Genomic DNA, 25,506 nt, shown 5'->3' with positions numbered 1-25,506 from the left:
AAGTCGGTAGAACCTGGTAAATGTATGTGGAGTAGCCCAGCTAGACACAGTACAAATATCGATCAACGAGGCACCTCTAAAGAGGGCCATGATGTAGCTACACCTCTGGTACGTGGCCACCCTCCCAGGTGGGTGTAGGCCAGCATTAGTATACGCAATCAAAACCGTGTCTACAATCCAATGGACAGTCGCTGCTTAGAGAGGGCTTGACCTTGGGTCCGTTCACCATGACAAACGAAGAGCTGGTCAGACTGACGCAGCGCTCTCGTTCTATCCACATAGTATGTCAATGCCCGAACCGGGCAGAGGGAATTTAATCTCCTATCCGACTCCTCCACAAAGGGAGGGGGATGAAAAGCCTCTAGTTCGACTGACTTATTCAAGTGAAAAGCTGTAATCACCTTGGGGAGGAAAGCAGGGTTCGTGCACAACGACACCCTGTTTCCATTGTCCAAAACACGCATACAAGAACTGTGCACAGACAGTGCCTGTTGTTCACTGACCCGCTTAGCGGAGGTGATAGCTAATAGAAAGGCTGTCTTCATAGAGAGATACTTCAGCTCTATGGCATGTATGGACTCAAACAGGGCCTTAGTGAGAGCCTCCAGTACCACGTCTTGACTTCATTCAGGGAGAATGTCCTTTATAGGAGGACACAACTGCCGAGCACCCTTTAGAAAACGGGTTGCCAGTATATGAGCGCCCGGGGATACTGAGTCAATGGGAACATGGCATGCAGATAAGGCTCCTAGGTACACTTTTAATATAGAGGGGGATTTACCCGCTTCTAACAGATCTTGCAGAAACTGCAAAATAATCGTAATATAGGGCAATAAACGGGATCATGGTCTCTGGCCATGCACCAAGTTTGAAAATATTTCCACTTGTAAGCATACAGCGCTCTTGTGGAAGAAGCCCTAGCATTCTGCAGCATACCGACTAGTGCGTCTGAGAGCAGACAGACGGTCCTGTTCAGGGGCCAGACCGACAGCTGGAGTCTGCCCAGTTCTGGGTGCCAGAGGGTGCCTTTCGCCTAGCTGAAGAGATCCATGTGCAGTGGGAGCTCCCAGGGCTGGCCTTGCAGCAGCTGGCAGAGGTTCGAAAACCAGATTCTCCTGGGCCACCTGCGCTACGCTGAAAACAGACCTGTGCTTTTTGCTTCCAGGGAACCTGAAGGAAGTTTGCGGCTCCTTCCATAAGCGCCTGAACTGAGCTGAGGGCACTGGAACCTCAGGCTCTGAGGCAAGCTCAGAGCTGGGCCCCGTTTCCTGGGTCAGGTCTGGGTCCTGGGTCTCTTCCCGTAGGAAGGACTCCTCATCCCAGGAAGCCACTATAGAGAGCGCATCCTATTCCCCTTCGCTCATCACCACATCCTGCTCTGAAACCTCTGGAGCGACCAACGGCGAAGCCGGGATCTGCTCTGGGGCAGGTGCTGGTGGTGGAGCTGAGGCAGGCGCAGGGTGGGAAGCCTGCTGCCTGCTTAGGTGTTCGAGTATTTGGGCCTGATCTGCGTTCTTCACTCTCTTCCTATCCCTTCAGGGGGATCTAGAGTGGTTGCGGGATGAATGGCTTGGAGCCTGCACGCAAGGTATACTGTGCGCAGGGCTCAAGGGCTGGCGGAGGGGGGCCTGGGATCCCAAGGCCAAAGCTGGCTCTCCCAGGCTAGCCGCAAGGGTGCCTGTGAACTGCGCCATTCTGTTTTGTAAGGTTTTCTCCTTAGATCTGGTGCAAATAGTACAGAATGCCTTGTCTGCCAAGGCGGCAGAGGCGTGATCTATGCCCAGGCACTTGACACACAGGGTGTGTTTGTCCTGCAGGTGCAGATTCAGCCTGCAGGACGTGCACGGATGAAAGTTTGACATGCTTGGGCTGAGGGCGTCGATGCACTGGGGCATCAAGGCCCTGGGGCACTGAGGGTGATGAAGCACCGAGGCTCTGGGGTTGAGGGTGCTAAAAACCAATGAGGGCACCACTACACGGAGCTGTGGAGAGCCGCAGGTGTCGAGCGCCGAAGCAACGGGTCCTCGAGGCACCGAAGGTGTCGAAGCACCGAGGCACCGAGGCTATAGGACACCAGTGACCCGAGGGTCTCGAGTGTATTGGAACATAAGCACAAAAAACCTTGAAACGTCGAAGCACTAAGACGTATAGTCCTCGAGGCACCGATGGAGGCAACGGCTGGCCCCCAGCTGGGGTAGATTCAATGCCCCTGACCCGTTGCCTTATCAGCAGTGGGACAGATATGTAACCCCAGTGCCTTCTGCCCCTCCTATCTATTCCAGGTGCCATCCCACAGGACATACCGCCCGGCTGTGCTCCCCCGCAATAAAGTGCAACGTGGCGGCATGTTATTTGGCATCGGAAGCGGGTCAGAAATGGGGAAATGGTTGGGAAGAGCCTTGTATCATTGATGTGGTTGTTGGTAAAGTGTGTACCCATACATTAGTGGACTCAGGACAGCTCTCTTAGGCGGTGTATCATGGCAACCACAAGGCAAGGTGGCGATCTCCTGTATCCATGGAGACACGGCGACATACACCACACTAAAAACATACATATCGGTAGGACCGATACAGCACCACCTCAGGTGGAGGTGGTGGAAAGGCTGTCGCACACCGTAATTCTGGGCAAGGACTGGCCACAGTATAGACAATTAATTCAAAAGGCAGTCCCGACCACACACGTAAACGTGGCAGACACAGCGGAGGAAATGATTGGTGAGATTTCCCCCCTGCAAGCTGACTTGTTTTCTTCCCTTTTTCATCCGAGAAAAACAAATAAAGAGACACAGATTGAAAAATGGGAAGGTGCATCACTGAAACGAGGCTGTGGGCTGGTTGGAGAGAGCTCGGATGGTATCAAACGCCACTCAAAAGGAGTTGGTATGCAGTGTGACTGAGAGGGTGAGGTTACTGGGCCATCCAGGGCAGATGTTACTCCGGCCTCTCTCAATATAATGGACTTGTGGGACTCATGGGCGGACCTAGTGTGGGACCCGAAAAACGACCCCACTCTGGTGCACGCTTGGGGACAGGTCTAGTCTATTGAAGGTAAGGATGTTGAAGGCGCTGGGGCTCTAGTATATCCGCACTTCATTCTCAAGGGGCAATTACTGTATAGGGTAAACCCTGCCCGGGCACAGGACAGCCTGTAACACAATTGATGGTTCCCCCATCTTGTCGGCCCGAGATCATGAGGCTGTCACATGATATCCCTTTTGCTGGGCACCTCGGAGCTGATAAAACAAGGAAATGCATATTGGCTCGATTTTATTGGGGAGGGCTTCATAATGAAGTGTCGAAATATGTAGCCACATACCCAGACTGACAGCGAGTAGCACCCGGTGTATAAAATATAAAAAATACATCCCATCCGGACATCTGTTTATCATCCACAGTTGGACAGCTTGGTGGAACGTTTTAATCGAACATTAAAGCAGATGCTGAGACGGTTTGTGAACCAGCAGCAGAAACATTGGTCAATACTTCTCCCCTGCCTCCTTTTTGCAGTGAGAGAGGTGCCACAGAGTTCGACAGGGTTCTCCCCCTTCGAGCTCTGGTACAGCCGACCGCCTCACAGCATCCTCGATCTGTTGAGAGAGGGGTGAGAAGAGCACAAAGGCTTGTCCAAAAATGTAATGTACCATGTGCTCCTAGTGAGAGATCACCTGGATTTGGTCGGTTGTTTGACCTAGGACAATCTCAAATCGTCTCAGCACCAGCAACAGCAGCATTACAACAAAAATGCACATATTCTGACCTTTTGACCAGGAGACAAGGTAATCCTGCTTCTTCCCACTTCAGAATCCAAACTGTGTGCTAAATAGCATGGGCCATATGAGGTGATTCGGGCTATAGGGAAAGCGAATTATGAAATTCAGCAGCCCGATTGCCGCAATGAAAGGGAAATTTACCATATCAATTTATTGAAGCCCTGGCAGGCAAGGGAGGCCTTATTTATAGCCCCAGACGAGGTAGAGGATGATTTTGGATCCTGTATAGTGGCCCCTAGCATTCATAGAATTCCGATGGGGGAACAGGTACTCCCAGATTATTATTATTATTATTTATTACTTGGCAGACACCCTTATCCAGGGCGACAATTGTTACAAGATATCACATAATACATTATTTCACATTATACAATATCACATTATTATTATTATTATTATTTTTTCATACAATTACCCATTTATACAGTTGGATTTTTACTGGAGCAATCTAGGTAAAGTACTGCTGCCCGGCAAGATCAAAAGAGAGATCTGTGTAGGTTAATTGGGGAGTTCAATTGGGGAGTTTTCTGCCGTGCCCGGGAGTGGCGTTAGCAAAGAGGTGCAGGCGATGCTCGAACTTGGGATGATTGAGCCTTCCAGGGGCGAGTTGTGCAGTCCGATTGTGATAGACGCCAAAAAGGACTGTCCAGAGACGTGTGTGTATCTGTGTTGTGTGTCTGTGTTTTGCAATATTACTTCAGGACTAAAACCCCTTGGTTTATACGCTGGCAATACCCATAGTTGGGTAGAGCCAGCATTATTATTGCAGCGGCCAAGCTGGCCAAAAAGAAAATAAAAATAATTGTTTGAACCATGAACTTTGCGTTTGTCATTGTCTGGAGCACCTGCATCACCACTACAACTGCGCACTGCAAACCACTTTGCCACAAGTACACATGGTAGACAGTATATACAGTATAAAGTATCAGAAATCCATTTCCCACTTTATAAAAGATCCAGGGTTGACCATTAAATCCAAATTCTAAAATAAAATGAGCTCCGAATTATTTACTTACATTGTCTTTCCGGCCACCCGTGGTCAATTTTAACAAAATAAATTACAATTAGTGACTCCTGTGGTTTTGCAGCCAAAATACTCAGCTATGTTGTAACCTTGTATTAAACTTTTAAATGGATGCCATTCAGTGGATCTTAGTAGAGGCCAAATTACTCCCTTTGTTTTTCTAATGGGCCAGCCATTGGGAATTACATTCTTGAACCAACTCTGTAATTACCTTTTCCCAGGTCTTTACTGGGCACAGTAAAGACCAGGTCAAAACAGTGTGGTTCTTAGCAGCTGTGTATACACAATCCAACAAATAAGACACTTTTGTTTCCTATTTGTGTTGCTAATTGGAGATACACAAGAACATTCATCAGGGATAAGGCCAGTGGTCATAGTTTACATATGTCTGCTGGTTAGGCAAAGTCTATATTATCTTGTTTATCATTTTTGTTGAAAAAGATAAGGCACCTAATTTTAGTGGTCATGAAAAAGGACTCAAGAGACAATTAAGAGTGATTTGTCAGAGTTTTTTGATTTTGCAGGTACACAATATGAAGCTATATGTTTCTGTTTTCTTGACTAGCAAAAACGAGTCAGCATTCTGAAGCATGTATGTCACAATCCTAGATTTCCAGCTGTATTGTGTAGCAATACACAAACAGCTAGCAGTGCATATCTGGGAAGGGCCACTGCTATACTGTTTTGGTTTCATATTGGGGTTGTGTTGGGTTTGTCATTATGGATGCCCACATGGGCAAAGTTAGTATTGGCCGTTGCAATGTGGCTGTGTTACTTAAAGTTTCATTTCATTGTTATTACTGTTATTTTTTCACTACTATAGTATGTTGAGCACAATGCTACTTTCACCTGCTTTCACTTTGAAATAAATTTGCACTTGATTGGAACACAAGAAATAAAATATTCATCTATACAAATAAACAATTGTAAGTATTTCAATTAGGCATGTGCCGGGTAATGTGTATTAAAACAAGTATCCATACCACACATGCAAAACAACTAGCAATAAACAAGTACCATGCAAAAAACCACTGTCAAATAACATCAACAAACTGATAACTTCCTGAGTGCAAGAAATTCATTTTAGCACTAGAAGGACTGGAGATATACCTAGAAGCCCCGCAGAGGATGTATTCAAAATACTGTAAATAGTATAACGAAAAGAGAAACAGTCGGATGTAATTCGTTTTTTTTATTAAGTTTATTCACATAAACATCTGAACAACCGAAGCGCATATATATGAACATTTAATTTACAAATCAAAACAAGAAAATGTAAACAAATAAACATCTTGTAACAGGGGGTCTTAGTACCTGCTACTTTAATTGTGGGTGTCCGCTGAATGATGAGAGAGAGACAGAGGGATGCAGCTGACAATGCCACGATTTTATTAAAGTAAACAAAATGTTATGACAGGTGGCTGCCACTAGGGTACCAGCAATGATAGCCCTAGTGCAGGAGGACATACACAGACATAGCGTAATAAAAATAAGAGCTAAAAAAAATGCAAAACAAAACACAGTGAGAAACAGCTAAAAACAAAAGTTTGCCACACACTGGCTTAGCGCTGCTCCCACTAAAAGGGAGGTCCCGCTCCGGAACCTACTCTGACACACTAAAATAAACTGGGGTGGGATCAAAATCCCCTAAATTAATCCCTATACAACTCACTCACTCACTCACTCACTCACTCACTCACTCACTCACTCACTCACTCACTCACTCACTCACTCACTCACTCACTCACTCACTCACTCACTCACTCACTCACTCACACTGGCTCTCCACACAATAGTGAGGCTGCATGCTTGCTGAAACAAAAACCAACCGAACTGGCTTTCCAGCTCCTTTTTTATACCATGTGGCTGGGCTTAATTGATCATCAATTAGTCAATTAAGCCCCAGCCACATTCTGCACATGGATTTGGCAGAGTTGGATTTAACCCCATCCCTGCCAAACTTAAATTCAAAACTTCACAACTTTATTTATAACTGCAAAAACCTGCCATATCTAGTGTACATTTATTCTATATATATATTTTTAAACTATACATACACACAATACAATACATTATTTACACGTGCAGGGCTTTTGCCCTGCCACACATCTGAACACACATTGGTTTACAACATACATATTTATAAAACTGAAATGAGAGCAATACATTTTATTATCAGCTGAGCAAAAGCAACTGAACAATGTAGATAAATAAACTTAGAAGTGAACATTTTACAGAAGCACACAGCACAAGAAGTTATAAAAAAAGTCTAATTTATTTTTCTTTTTTTTGAGAAAAGAGTATTCCTTTACCATGAGTCTAAGGCTGTTCACAATCAACACAGATAATGCGCTTCTGCACGCTGCCTTTCTGCACAGGGCTGTCCGAAGTTTTATCTTTATTGCACCTGCCAACCTGGCATTGGCGTCTCTTGCGGCTCTCAGCGGGGTTGCCAACTTCAGCTGTGGGTACACGCTTGGCAGTCTCCTTCTGTCCCAAATGCTTCTTGCAAAGTTCCTGTGCTAACTGTAAAATATATTCTCTCCTTGGTAAATTCTTCTCTGTGCATTCTTTGTAAAGTACCCAGAAGTTGATGGCTGCTAGGTCCAATACCTTGTAAAACACCTGAACAGGCCACCGTCGGGAGCCAGCTTTCACGGAATACTTCCGTGCCACCTGATCCAAAGCATCAACTCCATATTTTGCTGCATCGTAAAACTCAATGGTCTCTGGTATTTATTTTCACTAGTCCTGATGCTAATTGACTGACCAAAGCAGCGCAGCTGGCAAGCAGGCGCCAGCCTTTCAAAAGGCTGATTGAAAAACAATAGACTGCCTGAGTGAATAGTCAGTCATTCACTCAGGCAGAGAGTAAAGACTAATCTTTACAGTTAAACACATTGCAGACTAGTAAATAAAAATAATAAAGTAGAATGCCGTTCTGTATAATCACAATACAATTGTTTTCTGTGTGGCTATCAATGTGACTGCTCCCGGGGCTTTTAGGTATAATGTAATATATCTCCTTTATTTCTGCACTCCTGTGTTTCATGCTTTGTGAGAATATTTAATACACACGGACAGAAAGGTACATGAACGTACAGTCCCATATGTGTTACTCGACTGGAGAAAATTACATTTTAAAACCAAAAACCACCAAAATGACTGCTGCGGAATGGCTTCTAGGCCATTCCAGTTTGAGCATCATTCACTTCCTTGTATGGGAGCTTCACAGACAGCCTTTGCCAAGACATTGGAGAATATGAAAGAAAGAAAACAACCAAAAGCACAACAGAATAATCATATACATTTATTTATAGTTTATATTAGTGTTTGATTAATAAATAACTGATACATATTATTGACCCAAATAAACAGATACAATTAGAATGCCATTGACATGAGATTCTAAAAAGTGGTAGGCATAATTTAAAACAAAAAAAAAATTGCAACATTGCTTTTTCTGTGAAGGCCTTACCAAAGACAGCATTTTCTTATACCTTTCACCCTCATTTCCAATGCATACAAAAAAGAGTTCCTATCTAGTTTCCCACTTTCATGAACTAGATTTCCTTGGACCATTCCTTGGATAATTTATGGTGATAAACTAGCTCTGGCTTATGTAAAGTAATAGAAAAATGGTTGTATGCAGTCATATCTGGTACTTTACTTTTAAGGAGTAAGTCTTTTTCATGTGTTCATTGTAATCCTACAATGAACTAGTGAAGCTTAAATAATCTTCATCCATGCCCTACATTAGATTGTTTGCTGTTTTTTTAATGTGTATTTGTATAATTGTTTTCCTCCTCAGTGGAAAATTTCAATTAAACCTTGCATTTCACAGTATGGAAGAGAGATTTTTCTTTGGAATGTAATTAAATCAATTTAAATTCAAAGAAGTAGAACAGAAAAAAGCAATTTTTCCATGTGCAGTGGGTGATTAGCGGATTGATTTATTAAAATATGTAGCTTACCTACCCATTGGGGTCTTGTTTTCTTAATCTATATGTGGAAGGGTGGGGGTATTCACTGACACAGGAGACAGAAGATTTTATTTGCAAACACCGCACAGGTGCCCAGTTTTATTTATTTTCATTTTTTAAATTTATTTTAGCCCACAGAGGGCGCTGTTGTCCGTAGTCTGCATACTGTCGATAGTAAAACAGGACCACAGGGTTACCAATACAGGTATACTGTTCTGTGCACATACAAGTGCTCGAAAATAATAATGAAAACAGAAGGCAAAAAAAAAGGGAAAATAAAACACAGTAATAAAACTACGAACAAAAGTGCTGCTTACGCAGTGCCCTCACTGCCGCTAAGCCGGTCAGAACGGGTCTCCGTCCTACACTCAGCTGTTCCTATACACTGGGAGTGGCCAGGTTTCCCCGTATACCTACACACGTTCCCTCGGGTACGTAATTATTTCTTTTACTTTGTAAATTAGTTTTTAAGGAAGGCTGTCTCCCTCAGCCGGGCTCGCCTGATCCTTGTTTCACTCTGGCCTCTTCTGCCAGCGTCACTGTATATCCCTGAACATGGTCACCCGAGTGCACAACCAAGCGCAGTTCTTATGGGCCGAGCAATTCCCAAGGCCCGCCTCTCAGCCACTCAGAGAGAGGGAAAGCCCACACACCCTCTTCCCCACTTCTCTGTGTCATTGCCATGACCGACAGGCGGATCCTACGAGACTGATGCCCTCTACCTGCAGTCCCACGCATGTGTCAGATAGTCAGTCCAGATCCCCCTTGTTACACCATATAAAAAAGAAAGTTCCAGAAAGTGAGGATTAAGAATCAGCAACACTGACTATAATGATGTTGGTCCCCGAAAGTCTGTATACATGCATAGATACAAGTGTGAGTCTTCCATAGTGACCAAGAGAGTTTTGGGATTGTTCACATGCACTATTGGATTTAAAGCATATATTCATTACCTCTGACAATGTATTTCAGGATAAGGACCTATCTAGGATAAAAAAATAAATACTGATTGCGGTATTTTGAAGAAAGTCTCAGACTTTCTTTACAGACTTCTTTTGTTGGCATAGAGCCCCAAAGTGGAAACAAGACTGTGTTTGATGTATTATTTTGTGAAGTGATGACAGCTTTCCCTGTTACTGTTTACAAAATGACAGAAACTGAATCTGAAAAGTTTCTGCAGACATCCCATATTGACTTAATGGGGGGAATGGGGGAGGAAATAGGTTGAGGGGAGGTAGAGAGAAAGACAGGCAGAGAAAACTAACATGGAGAATGAAGCCATTGATAACATTAAATGACATGGTCCAATCACTCAGATAATTCAAATATACACATGACATTGAAGGGCTTGGGGCCTGCTCCCCTCAAGACCTTCAGGATGTGTCTGCAAAGTCAACTGGCGACAAATCCAATCATTAGGAAATTCTGGCACTTGGCTAGTTTAGTCAACATGGCCTACCGTAAAGCCTTCACTTTCGTGTAACTTGAAGGACAAGACCCTACAAGCAGCAGCAGCCTTTATAATCCATTTAAATTTTAATATATATGGAAGAAAAACAGGAAGCCATCAAATCTATAATAATTGTTGGAACAGGACACTTGGGAAGCAGGCATCATAACAGCTACCAGTGTGCTAAATTATGTCTTTTTCAGACTTGCCCAAATAATGCCTGAGTTGTTAACCTTACAAAATTCTTAGATGTACATTGTGTTGTCTACATATTTTATAATGACAATGCTATGTACCGTAATGTCAGAAATAAAATGTACCCCAGTAAGCACAATGCCCCCAAATACAATGTTGTGGAATTGGCTCAGTGGAGAATGTCTACTCCCGATCAGCCTACAGCTGTTGGTGTTTTTTAGAGAAGAGCATTGTCCAGCCCCAATGTTGTTTGTTCTTTATACAGTGTGTGAGTGCATACAAAAGTCAAGTCAATATTCATATATTTCTGAAAGCAATAATGATTATTTTCTGTTATACGGTTTCAGTAATTTACTGTTTCGTTAGTAAATCCTTTTTAAATACAGCAAGGCAAAATGTCAGAGGGTCAGAAATGGCTTACCTGATTGCTATTTATTTGTCATTACAAATGTAGTGTTCTTAATTGTAACATTTTTAACATAAACACTTCATCTGTGGCATTTGGTGTCAGCACAACATAAACAAAGGCTGCCCTGCAATTGAACTCCTAGTTCCCTAATTTTTGCTGATGTCCAGAATCGGAGGAACACGATGGAAGCCATAGAAAATCCATTTCCCTTGACTTTTCCTGCTGAATAATTGCTTCCTGTGTTTATCTGATGCATGTTTCCTGTGGTCTATTTCCATGTGTTTCATTCACACAGCCAGAGTTATATAAAGGCGTTATTGACAGTAAAAGTGCCTGCAAGTCAAATCATTGCAAGACATCTAGGCATCGGCTAAGCTTTTGCATTCATTGAAACCACAGTTAAACACTATTAAAACTCTGACACAAAAAATAGCGGCCTACAGAAGGTCTAAAACTATTTTTTGGTTCAAGGTGTGGTGTCATATGATAGATGAACCTGATAAATAACTATAACCTTGGATGTTAAAGGTAAATACATATATTAATATAGCAGTAGGAACACTTGACCAATTCTTATGGCGGGTTTTACAAAGTACAAACAACAACTATAGTAAAGATAACTCATTATCAAAATAAAATAACAAAAAACACAGCAGTCACAATCTTTGTTATTTTAAATGTGATCCTAGAGTGTGCATACAGTATTCTTTCTGAATGCACCAGACTTATAAGCACAAACCTTTCTTGCTAAACAGAGGGAACCTCATACCAAAAGCTGCTTAAACCCGAAGTCCATCTTGTTTTGTAAACAATAAAACGGAAAAGGCCCAACATAATATGTCATGCCTTTACAGTATGTTTCCTAAATGGAAATGTCAGATCAGGTTTCACCTTGCACTGCATTTTGTAGTTTGAATGTGTAATTGATATACTATGTATAGCTGTCAAAAGCACTGCTCACACTTGAGTTGCACATGTTGTTATGGTAATGAATGATTGGCATCTTGTGGTGGTGGAAAGGAGGGGTCAAACCACAATATCTAATTTCAGACCTAATATTGACAGTAAAACAAATAAAGTATGAAAAAATTCCTATTTAAAATGGAGGTGCAGCTTAATTGCTGTTTATATTCCAGTCACGCAATATGTCCCAATTTAACCTTGTCTAGATTATTGCTTCGCGTGTCTACATTAATTACTGTATGAAAATGAGTTACAAATCAAGATAAATCTTGTAAAGTAATTTAGATGACAGCCAGATTAAATGAGTCATTTCCATAGTACACTGTGTACTTATAGGGATCAGCCAAGAATGTTCCTTATTCTATTTTACCTTGCTGGAATGTTCTCATTAACCGATGTTTAATGTGAAAATGCCCTAATCAATCTGACTTCACTATGTGCTACTGCTTATTACCTTTGTATGTCACATTTGGCAAGCACTGAGCTGACAAGTTTAGATTTAAGGCCAAGGTTTAAAAAGATCTGTGAGAAAATACATTTTAATGCCTATTGAACCAGACCTGCTCTCTTTCGCATGTCATTGTGGCTTTGTGAATTATGCAGGCTTTCTAGAGAATCTAAAAGAACATCTACGGTATTGATTTTGTAATTGTTATTCAAATATTAGGTGGACTGTAGTTATTTACTTCCAAGTACTTCACTGGGTTTGAATCTACTGACAGTTTCAAGATAAATACCATTCTATACTGTGTCCACTTAAATTTTGTATGTCAGCCTACTGTAAAGACTTTAAAAGCACATACCCATTCACAATCAGTGGATGAGCACAGACAGGTGCCAGCAAGTATTGATTGCTGACCAGACTGTAAAAAGAGCTGACTCTCCACTGAACTGTAGTGTCTGGGAGTGAGAGAACTCTGTGTCATAATTCTGTAGTTACTCCTATAAACAAGTTTCCTTTTCAAAATTGTTAAAATAGTTAATTGAAACAACCAACAGTATCGAAACTCAAAAAGACAGACACATAAACACTGTAGGATCAGAAACCTATTGGCTCTCCTACAGTATTCCTATCTTTGAAACTACCTCTGTTTATAATTTCCAGACTCAAGCAGACCAAGCAGTTTGGGCAAAGTCAAGTTGTGAGGGTCATCCTGAACTACAGAATACAGCATTAAAACAAAGAAAAAAGACAACTTTTCACTCCAGCCGAAATATGGCTGAGTGAGTAGCCAACTAGGTATCTTTTCTGGCAGCATCTACATGACCCTGTCCTGAAATGTATCTACAGTATTACATCTGGAAAGACAAGGGGAACACTAGAAATAAGTATCCTCTGGCTATTCTTTTTTAAACTGTTTAGCTGCTATCAATCACCTCATCTCAAACCACATCTTAAATAAGCCAAAGCACATTAACACCTAACCTCACATGTGGGGCCTACGTGCTGTCTTTTTATTATTAGTATTATGATTACATAATTACTGTATACTTCAAAGGGCTCCCAGAGAGCATTTTAAAATGTGATCTTGAATATTATATGCTGGTATTGCTAACAAAGCAGCTATACAACTTAAGGAGCTCTATTTTGAAGCAAAGGCAAAGGCCCATTTTCTGGATGGACTAGGACAATTTTAATGGCCTATACGGTACCCATTATTAACCATTATTAACTGCAACAAGGGTGTGCCTCTTTCTTGTGCAGAAACATCTTGTCCTCAGAGGTCATGAACACTAAACAAGAACCTTTGTTTTAAATTTGAGAGATCAAGAACACTTGAAGACAGAGATCAAAACCAGCAGCAGTAACGTGTTGTTAATTTGTTCTCAGTTCTTCAGGATTTGTTTTTTTACATATTTTGTTTTAAATCAATTATATTAAGCTCAACATATGACCTATCCTAATGATCCCGTCACCAGTGGATTTACCTCACCCTGGGAGAAACACAGATTGATGTAAAGGTAAGGGACTGTCAATTATATTTAGTCTATCATTTAAACTAGCTTCCGGTAAATACACAATACTTAATAAGCAAGTAAGATGGAACAAAAAGTAAAGGAAAAGGTATTTACACATTCACTAAAATGCACGACTAATTTAAATGCAAAATTAGCTTTTATATTCAAACTAGGAATCTTTTTTTTAACCAAAAATTACTTTGCTAAATTCATTTTTGTTTTTTGTTTTTTTTCAAAATGACGTATTGAGTCCCCGAAAATTTAGGATGTCATGAACTCCAAACTTGGGCTTAGGCCGAACAGTCACAATATGAATTCTACATAAAACTGCAAAACCATTTTATACGATTAAGAAGTAAGCACAGCTATTGCAGTGCACTAGACAGTTTGGCACATATATTCTCACCTCACTTTCAAAACAATATGACAGCATGATCATGATTGGCCAGTATTCCAAGGAACTGATCATTAATGTACATGATTTGAACTAGCAGGGGTTTTATTCTGGTCTACAGCTACTGCTATGTGATCTTCTTAACAATGCAGACATCTGATAAATCAAAACAGTTATACAAGCAGGCGGCAAAATGCTGTTTTGCTCCATTTGCAATGTTTCATTGGATCATCAAAGAAAAAGTAACATAGATAAGCATCTTGAAAGTGAAATACATAAAAAAAGCAAATGAAATATGAAGAACAGGATGCATATTTACCAGAAAAGCGGGTCAGAGTCCCAGAATTGTTCAGAGCACAGGGCTGGGAAGCACAGAATATCAACATGTTTGAATTAGTGGAAGCCTTTAGTTCAGCAAACATCACCCCTATAGGAGTTAATGAGAAATGAAGAGGCTTTCGAATGAAAACAATTCCAAATTGTGGAGTGCTACCTAATAATGACACTCTCAGACAATAGATCAGTTCTTTACAAACACTTCTTTCAACTTTTGTGAATAGGGCCTATTAGTTTACAAGTGTAGCAGTTTTAGGTGACCCCTTATGGAACAAACATATATTTTTAATATATGGTAGAAAAGTATGATCCTTATAATTTTCATGTATAGAAATTGGCCCCTTTTTATATATTTAAAATATATTTTAGTCTGTAATCCTTTGTGATGGGGTGCCAGCTCGCCCCTATAATTTGTGTTGTTATTTTTGTTACTATTTTGTTGTTTTCATTATGTTTTATTGGAATTCTTGTTTGTTTTGGATTGGCAGGGAGGGGGTTAAATTCCTCCCTGTAAAATACATGTGAGAATGTGGCTGGAGCCTTAAGTGTTTAATTGTTAATTATTGGTTAATTGGGCTCCAGCCACAGACTATAAAAGGCATGTGAAACCCTTTGTCTGGGAGGGTGGTTTAGAGTGGTTTGGTTTTGGAGAGACACAAAGTGTTGCCTGCAAAAGAGTCTGTCTGTCTGTCTATAAATAAATATAAAAATGCTTGTTTAATTAGATTTATTTTGTTCCAGTGTTTTGTTTGTAACCTTTTGTTTAGTGTTTATACCTTTTGTTTGGCCCTCGTGCCTGTTTATTTGTTTTTTGTCAATTAAAGTATTTTTGTTTCACTGCATTTTCTGTCCCTGAGTCTTCCCTCTGCGGCTATCCTGCCACATCCATATATTTATTTTATATGGATTACAGACTAATGAAAACACATGGTTCACCATATATTTTCAACATATAAAATAAATATATGGATTACAGACTAAATATATATTTAAAATATATCCCATATATTTTAAATATATATAAAAAGGGGCCAATTTCTATATATGGAAAATATAAGGCTCATACTTTCTACCATATATTAAATATATGTTTTTTCCATAAAGGATATTTAAATGGTTAATCAAGGGGTTGAAGTTATAATAATTAAAAAGTTTAAATAACATTTATTGTTAACTGAAAGTGAAATGAATTACAATGTTTAACAATAAATTATAACACAGTGTAACAATTTTTTATTTTTTTTTTGGTTCCTGGGTAGTAAGTGTTATTTCCTAATTGCTTATGCCTCAAAAGTATAGAAAATGGCTATTATTCCCCACAAACTTTGCTTTTGTGACCAGGACAGTGATATTTTGAAATTTACCTATTTCCAATGAGAAAACGGGCAAATTTGTGTCTTTTCGTTCACATAAAGTCAGAAAAAAACAACATATGAATCCAAATTAACGTGTATTTATACTAAAGTAATACAAAAATGACTACAAAAGATTTAGAAGTGAGTAGTTTTTCGAGATTTACGATTATACTGTAAATCACTTTCACGAATCAGCCCTCAAATGTAGTCTCCCATCATGTTCTCGTTATACTGTCCTTGGTAGCGGCGTTCAAAGTCCAGTATATCCTGGTGGAAGCGCTCGCCTGGCTCCTCCGAGTACGCTCCCATGTTCTCCTTGAATTTATCAAGATGAGCATCAAGGATATGGACTTTGAGGGACATCCTACAGCCCATTGTGCCATAGTTCTTCACCAGAGTCTCAATCAGCTCCACATAGTTTTCGGCCTTGTGATTGCCCAGGAAGCCCCGAACCACTGCGACAAAGCTGTTCCAAGCCGCTTTCTCCTTACTAGTGAGCTTCTTGGGGAATTCATTGCACTCCAGGATCTTCTTTATCTGTGGTCCGACGAAGACACCAGCTTTGACCTTTGCCTCAGACAGCTTAGGGAAGAAGTCTTGATGGTACTTGAAGGCTGCCGACTCCTTATCTAGAGCTCTGACAAATTGTTTCATGAGGCCCAATTTGATGTGCAGTGGTGGCATCAGCACCTTCCGGGGGTCCCAGCCATACTCATCATATTTCAAGGCGTCCAGCAAGGTCTTGATGCTGTTGTAATCCTCTTTGAGGTGCACCGAGTGAGCCAGGGGAAGAGACAGGTACTTGTTACCATTATGGAGCAGCACGGCTTTGAGGCTCCTGGATGAGCTGTCAATGAAGGACAGTATAATGAGAACATGATGGGAAACTACATTTGGGGGCTGATTCGTGAAAGTGATTACAGTATAATCGTAAATCTCTAACTACTCACTTCTAAATCTTTTGTAGTCATTTTTGTATTACTTTAGTATAAAGACATGTTCATTTGGATTCATATGTTGTTTTTTTCTGACTTTATGTGAACGAAAAGACACAAATTCGCCCGTTTTCTCATTGGAAATAGGTACATTTCGGAAGGTGCTGATGCCACCACTGCACATCAAATTGGGCCTCATGAAACAATTTGTCAGAGCTCTAGATAAGGAGTCGGCAGCCTTCAAGTACCTTCAAGACTTCTTCCCTAAGCTGTCTGAGGCAAAGGTCAAAGCTGGTGTCTTCGTCGGACCACAGATAAAGAAGATCCTGGAGTGCAATGAATTCCCCAAGAAGCTCACTAGTAAGGAGAAAGCGGCTTGGAACAGCTTTGTCGCAGTGGTTCGGGGCTTCCTGAGCAATCACAAGGCCGAAAACTATGTGGAGCTGATTGAGACTCTGGTGAAGAACTACGGCACAATGGGCTGTATGATGTCCCTCAAAGTCCATATCCTTGATGCTCATCTTGATAAATTCAAGGAGAACATGGGAGCGTACTCGGAGGAGCAAGGCGAGCGCTTCCACCAGGATATACTGGATTTTGAACGCCGCTACCAAGGACAGTATAACGAGAACATGATGGGAGACTACATTTGAGGGCTGATTCGTGAAAGTGATTTACAGTATAATCGTAAATCTCGAAAAACTACTCACTTCTAAATCTTTTGTAGTCATTTTTGTATTACTTTAGTATAAATACACGTTAATTTGGATTCATATGTTTTTTTTTTCTGACTTTATGTGAACGAAAAGACACAAATTTGCCCGTTTTCTCATTGGAAATAGGTACATTTCAAAATATCACTGTCCTGGTCACAAAAGCAAAGTTTGTGGGGAATAATAGACATTTTCTATACTTTTGAGGCATAAGCAATTAGGAAATAACACTTACTACCCAGGAACAAAAATTGTGTTACATAGTGTAAGAATTTGTGATATAGTGTTTCCCGGAGGGAATGTTTTGACTGTAGCACAGTTCCGCCCTCGAGAAGAAAGCAAGGTTTGTGCTAGTGTGCTCACATTATGCAGTGAGCGAACAGTCAGTGAGTTAATGTTACGATAAAGTCTAACTGATTATCATTTGCAATCTGCTGATGACATGTTGTGGTTGCCAAGGGTACTGACACCCTTACAAACATTGACAGCAGGTGCTTTCAACACTCTGCTGTATGAATGACTCACACAAGTAAGTCATGCAATTTTTTGTATCACATTTCTTCAACTTGCATGCCTATCTCTTGGTAATCATTCTGTGATTCTTGGTCAGAGCAGCTGCATGGTAACAAGGGACACTGATTCCTTCTCAGGTCTTCAGTTTGTCTGCTGAAAACTTCAGTGTATCTACTGAAAATCCACGGAAATAGATGCAGAGAATCCCATGTGACGGGCCAGGTTGTCAGCAGCCTGTGGAAGATGAGAAGGACAAGCAGCACCGCTATTTAATTACACGGTGATGTCACCCTGAAATGTGATGTTGATCATGAAAAGAAGAAATACTTGTTAATTTCCATAACCTGTTCCCTTTGTTTGTATTGTACATGTCAATTTGGATTATGAAGATAGAAGACTGCAGCTTCTTGGTACTGTATCACTTCATGTGTTGAAACTCAATAATGATGGTCTAGCTGCAATCAGGTACCAGGATGCAGCAGCTTATCTGCAGTGTTGTATTTGAAATTTCTGCATATCTTGAACTAACATAAAAAGCAAAAGAAAATCAAGAACTCAAATATTCAAATACTCTCAGCGCAGTAAAAGGGCAGCAGTAATAATTCATGTTAATTATTATTATTTATTTCTTAGCAGACGCCCTTATCCAGGGCGACTTACAATCGTAAGCAAAAACATTTCAAGCGTTACAATACAAGTAATACAATAAGAGCAAGAAATACAATAACTTTTGTTCAAGTAAAGTACAAGTTTGACAAACCACAATTCAATAATACAGCAGGTAATAGTGATAGTTACATCAGGATATGATTAAATAGTGATAGTTACATCAGGATGTGATTAAATACAAAGTACTACAGGTTAAAAACTTGGCAGATTACAGTATTCTGAAGTACAGGATTAAATGCAGTAAAATAGGGGCTGATAAGAGCAAAATAAAGCACATTTACATGAAGGGTGATAGTGTCCCAGGATACAAACAGAGGAGTTCTACAGGTGCTCTTTGAAGAGGTGAGTCTTAAGGAGGCGCCAGATAAACTATAGGAATGTGAAGTTAACATTCCTTTAAGGGTGTTTAAATATATTGGCTGTTAAAAAAAATGAAATGACCTTTTAAAAAGGTTTATATAATCGATAAAAGTATATATTATAATTTCTATCTAACAGAATTATGAAAGATATAACAGTGACAGTGAAAGGTCACGGCATGCTAATCGCCAGGCATTCATGCCTCAGGTTCTCTTAAAGGCACACCTCTCATGTTTCAGGTATTTATATTTACTGACTCCAAAAACCATCTTACATAACAAAGGACATAATTAGTACTCGTGGGCGTAGAGGCTTTGGGAGTTAGATTTCACGAGCTGCCGATCAGTTCTAGGGATCTGCTCGTCTATTTCATTTTAGAAAATAACTGTAAAGTAGCAGTGCCTGGGATCCACAGGATGAGCCTTGCTGCCCTCGCGCCAGCAAAGGGGGTGTTCTCATTCAGAACAATCAAACAAAGCTATTCTATCCTAATAATTACCTTCACATGTATTACATTCATTTCATTCTACAGCAAAGAGATACCTAATTGGGATAGTTTTAACTGGGTAACTGGATGGTAAATTATTTTTATCTGATTATCTTATACTCATGTTGGCCAATGTATTTAGAATTATTGTAGCACACTTAAAAACAGTTAATTTAATACTAATACTTTAAATAATCTCTATTATCTAAAATGACATAGAATTATATTCTTTACCTGTTTAATACACTGCTATATTTGTTACTGTATCAGTAATTCTCTATTATTTTTTTCTTCTTGCATCAGTACTGTGCTGGCTAACTATGCCAGCAACATGTCCTTTTTAATCACTTCTGAAAGCTGAATTTTAAAGAAATAAATAAAAAATTAAGAAATGTAAGCGTAGAATTAAGATAAGGGTAATACAGCTTAAAGAGTACATTTCTCTTCATCATGCATATGAAGCCTCCCTGTTTTATGTTCCTTTGTTTAATAACTAAAAAAACTAAAGCTTCATCTAAAGCAAGAGCCTAAAATAGCATTTTACAGAACTCTAGAAGTTTGCTGAAAAAAATGCATTGCCTTTCCTGTAGCATCAAATTAACTGAAACCCTGCAACTGCACAGAAATGTACCAGACTGAAAGCTCAAGTATGGCAACCCTGAGGTTCTGTTATCAATCAGCATTGCATTTCATCCCCCCCCCTTTTTTTAAATTATAAACTGTTTCTTTTTATGTTTTAATAGACCTTTAAGAGTCTATTAAAACAAATGTACATTTAAAGGCTGAGGCTTTTGAAGGACTACTTCCCGACTGATCTGAGCAACTCTGGGTAGACTTCCATTAAAGTACAGTTCTAGCAGTTCAGTTAAGCTTTAAAGGCTGGCCTTGTCCAGGCAACTGTCACAATCACAAACTGCTGGTCACAATAGATTCATTCATCTAGTTGACAGGGCCTCATATTTTTTTTCTAATGGCTCTGAATTCTTTTTAGGTTTAGGTCGTATTGTCTTACCCCATACACTCACAGATCAGTACAGTATGTAGTTCACGGGGCAGAGCTATGCCACCTGATAGTGTTTATTGACAGAGTTAGTAAACATATACACATGGAGAGAGGGGCTCCGTCTCTTCCAGGCCCAACATTTACTTGATCGATAGACACGATAAACAGGAGGGGGGCCACCGTCTTTGAGGTGACCCGACATACCAAGAGGTGCACCGTCTCTGAGGTTACCCGACATACGAAGAGGCTCGCGAACCGGAAAGAAAACATAAAGTTAGTATTTGTTAAAACATATAATGTGTGGTGTTCCACCTCTTTGAAGGCCAACATAATAGAAGGGGGGTTCCATCACTGAGGAGACCCGACAAACAGGAGAGGGGCCACCGTCTTTGAGGAGACACGACAAACACGAGGGATGCCACCGCTTGGGGACCCTCACATAGAGGCATCAGACCTGAAAGAAGAATCCCAAAAGAAACATACATGCAGATGGAAGGGTTTGGCCGGGGGTCCCCTCTGACTCATGGAGAACCCTCCTCTATGAGGTAAATGAAGCGGAGCTTAACAAAGGGTTGGAGAAAGTGGAATCACTAACCCCCCAAAAGATGGACCCCCGGCTCCCCGCTGACGCAACATGAAGAAGAAAAAAGAGAGAACCGCCAATGCATAAGAAAGAAGAAAAGAGAAAACATTTAGATGAAAGAAAACAAACACTTAACGTGGCAAAGGGGTTAGTAGACTGTACCCTAATGACTATGTGAAGACCCTCTGCACAGTGGAAAGAAAAAACCCCTTTCTTTAATTTTATTTCTTAGGGGGAAATCTTTGGTGGCTCAGGCAGAAAGGTCGTCCCCACTCCGGACATACTAGCAATGGACTGATGTGCAGAGGATATTTCAGATGATGAAGAACGAATATAACTTTCAACTGCTGATGAAGTCCAGCGCCCCATATTTTTAATTAAATGCTGGTTAATGTTGGCTTTTGCGGCTGAAGTAGCTACCCCTATTCTAAATGAATGAGGAGTGTAGAATTGCGAAGGAAGACCTGCTCTGGATACCACAGTGGAAAACCAATGCCTTGATACAATGGACCGGCTTGAATTGATAAACAAAGGGTTGGAGGATGAAATGGCTTTGCGTTCTGCAATGTACTTCAACATGGAAGTGAAGGGACACAGAGGAGAGCTGATCTTAGAAAGCTGAATACATTGTCCTTGCCGCAGTTGATCTGTTTTTGAAATGCGAAGAAATAAGATGAAATGAGAATCTGGGATGAGCTTGAGGTCACTGCAGCGGATACCTAGGGTAGGAAAGCTGGCAATAGAAGGAACTGTATATTCAGAACATCTTAAAAATCAAAAAAATGCAGATAGACATATGACTTCCATAGTTAAATCATCAAATGGAGAAAAACAGCCGTGGCGGAGAATTGAAATCAATTTACTGAGAATGTCTATAGAAATAGGCAGGCGAGCAGAAGAAGGAGCCGGAGAGCACTTGGAAATTCCTCGTAAAAGGAGACGAACCGCTGGAATTGATAATAGAGTTGGGGAATTGATGGACATCAAGCGAAATTGATGCTGAATTCCTGACAAATATAGTCTGATTGTAGCTGGTGCCAGATGTAGAGAGTCCTTTGCATGCACTATGAACGCCATGATCCAGTCCTGGTTGAATGGAGTAGGATTAAACCTGCTTTGTAAACAGAAAGTTACATAACATGCCCAACCTGTAGAGTACGAGGATCTGGAGATGGGGCAAGTGCTGATGCCATGTAATCTTGAGCTGAATTAAGAAGTTTATTAATAGTTGGATTTAGTTGAAAATCAGCTGATTGAACTGTGGCGTTGCTGCTGGATATTGCAGCGCTGAGGGCAGCAAACTGTGGAATTTGGAAATCTGTAAACGGGAAAGAGCATCAGCTGCATTATTAAAAATGCCCGGTATGTGGCGAGCTTGTATTAGGAAGTTATTAGAGACTGAAATCCATACTAGTCGCCGCAGCAATTGCATTATAAGAGCAGAGGAGGAACGTCCTTTATTTATAATATGCACTGTAGTTGAATTATCACAGTAAAATAGTATTGATTTCTTAGACCAGAGATGACCCCATAGCTGGGCAGCTGCTACTATTGGGTATATCTCTAGTAGAGCTGTGGATTTTAGATGAGGAGATATGTTCTCGATTTCCTCAGGCCATGTACTGCAAAACCATTGATTATTAAATAGACCTCCGAATCCCAGAGATGAGGCATCAGTAAATAAAGCCATATCGTGAGGAGCTGAAATTAAATCATCATAAAACATAGAGAGACCGTTCCAGTGCTGAATAAGCGCAGACCACATTTTAATGTCTTTCCTAGCTTCTGAAGAGATATTTAAATAGGAGTCCAGATTTTTTGCTGTTGATGCCAGCGCTAGCAGCCGAGATATAAACGTCCTCCCCTGTGGAATGATACGTATTGCAAAATTAAAGTAACCCAGCAATGAAAGCAGTGCCCGTTTTTTAATTGTTTTACTGATCTGAAAATCCTGAATGAGCAAACGAATATGGTTAAGTTTAGGCTCAGGCAGGCGGGCTTCAAACTTTTCTGTATCTAGAATGATTCCAAGGAATTCCAAAGAATGAAGGGGACCGATTGATTTCAGAAAATAAGCTTTTAAGATTGGAAATCGCTTCTGCTGGTGCATCTGAAGGAGGAGAAATTACTAAAAAATCGTCCAGCAAGTGGAGCAAGAACGGGACATGATAGACATTAAGGAGAATCCAGCATAATGCTTCCGACAGGGTGTCACAAAGACGGCCGGAGTGGGTGGCGTCAGACCAGAAGCAGGAAATAAACAGACAGAGAGGTGTGGTTTGGTGAAGCTGAGCGAATGCTTTCGCTCAGCATTTAATAAACAAAACAGAAATAAAAAGGTTTGAAACAACAAAAACACAGGACACGGCACTTGAGGCCAAAATAAATAGACGAACAAAACAGACTAGACAGACCAACAAACACAGTGAGCAGATACTCTAACTATTCACTTTTACAATTCACAATTACCTCCGTCTCCAATCCCGTTCTCCACTCACCGAACACCCAACCTCGAGTGAATGCTACGTGTCTCTATATATACTGTTGTGCTGGGATTCAATTACTAATTAATTATTCACTTGAATCCCAGCACGTGAATTAATTCTGTGCAACCCCGTGCTCACATATTACATTTAACCAGCACGTGAAGTGATTTGTGCCCTCCTCGTGCCTGAATACAAATCTACCTTTTTAAATCACACAGACCCGTTTATATCCCGTGTACCAATCTATACACCAACATTAACACACGCACGCAATATACAACACATAATATGCACACAGGGGCAGGGCACATTGCCACACAGGGTATCAAATATCTTCGGGCTGCTGTGGCAGCCGAAAGTCAATTGAGTGGCAAAATAAAACTTCCCTTCCCAGCATATACCAAACAGGTGACGGAGAGAAGGATGGATTGGCATTACTTTAAATGCGTCTGATATATCTGCTTTTGCTAACCAGGAACCACGACCTGCTAATTTAATTGAATGTATTGCGTCTGCAATAGTGATGTAATGCAGGGAAAATTGATCTTGGGGAATTAATGAGTTAATGCTGCTGGTGCTTGACCCCCGTGGTGCTGATAAATCAATAATGAGACGCTTTTTTCCTGACATTTTCCTCGTGGCAATGCCGATAGGATTAATTCCATATACTGGAAAAGGAGGAGCTAAAAATGGACTGACTATAAATCCTTTTTAAATTTCTTTTTCGATGAGAGACTGCACTGATTGTGGATCTTGAGTCGCTGAATAAAGATTTTTGCTTTGGAACGAGGAAGAAGGAATTTGAGTAAGACCGGTTGAAAAACCATTTTTTAATCCGCCGATCAGGTAATTAATTAAGTTACTGTCGGGATGATTCTGTAATTTACTTGATAACGCCAGGATGTTTATAGGAGTAAAGACGGTGAGCATCGGGGAAAGTCACTTGCGTTTTAAAGGGCAGATTGTATTAGAGTGAGCGTCACCGCAATTGCTGCACATGTGGATAAAATTGCAATGCCTATTCGAACAGAAGCCAGTATTGAAATTGTTGCAGATTCATCTTCCTCCTGAAAATCTAATACTGCGCCCGTATTTGTCTTTCCTTGTAGATTGATCAAGGGGAGCTGAAGAATGTATAGGATTAGGTACTGAAGATCTGTATGAATTAGCGGCGAAACCGGGTGCTTTAGAAGTTGATGCAATTGCAGCTTTAGGGCAGAGGGCTGTTGAATGAGCTGTTGAAGCGCAGACCCCACATGCATTATCCCTTAGACCACCAAAAATTCTATTAAATAGATCTGGATCAGGTTTTGCCCAATTGATGATGTGATTATCTGCTGCCAATATCGCTGCTGCTTTTGCAGAGAATGCTTTATGATACTCATAAAACATAGTCCCTCCGTATCTGACAGATAGCTCCACGATGTAATATTCGTAAGATTCCAATTCAGCTCTGTGATTAGGATATACCGAGCATAACACATCCCTGAATATGGAGAAAGCAAGGACAAACTCCCCTAATGTAAGATTTTTAAGCAGTCTGGGATCTCTGGATTTTAGAGTTACAGCCAATTCTCCACAATTGACTACTCTATGGTCCAAGAATTCCGAAGTCGTCATTAATAGTGAAACAAGATTAATGTCCTTACCTTCGAGAATGATACGTCTGATTTGTGGAGATATAGTGTGACGTCTAGCTGCCGCTGGAGAGGAGGATCTGTATGTAGATGCGGTAGCAAGGTTGTATATTGGAGAATCTGCCTCGCTGGCTGAAATTAGGGCTGGACCGAAAGAAGCTGTAGGCGGCGCTGCAGTATTTGATGCTGAAATTAATGGCTGCGCTGTAGATTGTTTTCCCTGTTCCATAATAGACACCCTTTTTTCTAGATCCGACAGTTGAGAACTGACCAAAGATAG

General features: G+C 40.7%; 1 pseudogene; it reads right to left on the bottom strand.

Moving 5' to 3' along the window:
* Window positions 1-1,535: 1,535 nt before the first annotated feature.
* On the bottom strand, window positions 1,536-24,236 carry LOC131731971 (uncharacterized; annotated as a pseudogene).
* Between the last annotated feature and the right edge of the window lie 1,270 nt (window positions 24,237-25,506).

This window comes from Acipenser ruthenus, chromosome 3 (genome assembly GCF_902713425.1).
Source record: "Acipenser ruthenus chromosome 3, fAciRut3.2 maternal haplotype, whole genome shotgun sequence".
Lineage (NCBI taxonomy): Eukaryota > Metazoa > Chordata > Actinopteri > Acipenseriformes > Acipenseridae > Acipenser > Acipenser ruthenus.
Note: the sequence above shows the minus strand (reverse complement) of the source record. Positions and strands in the feature narration are given on the sequence as shown.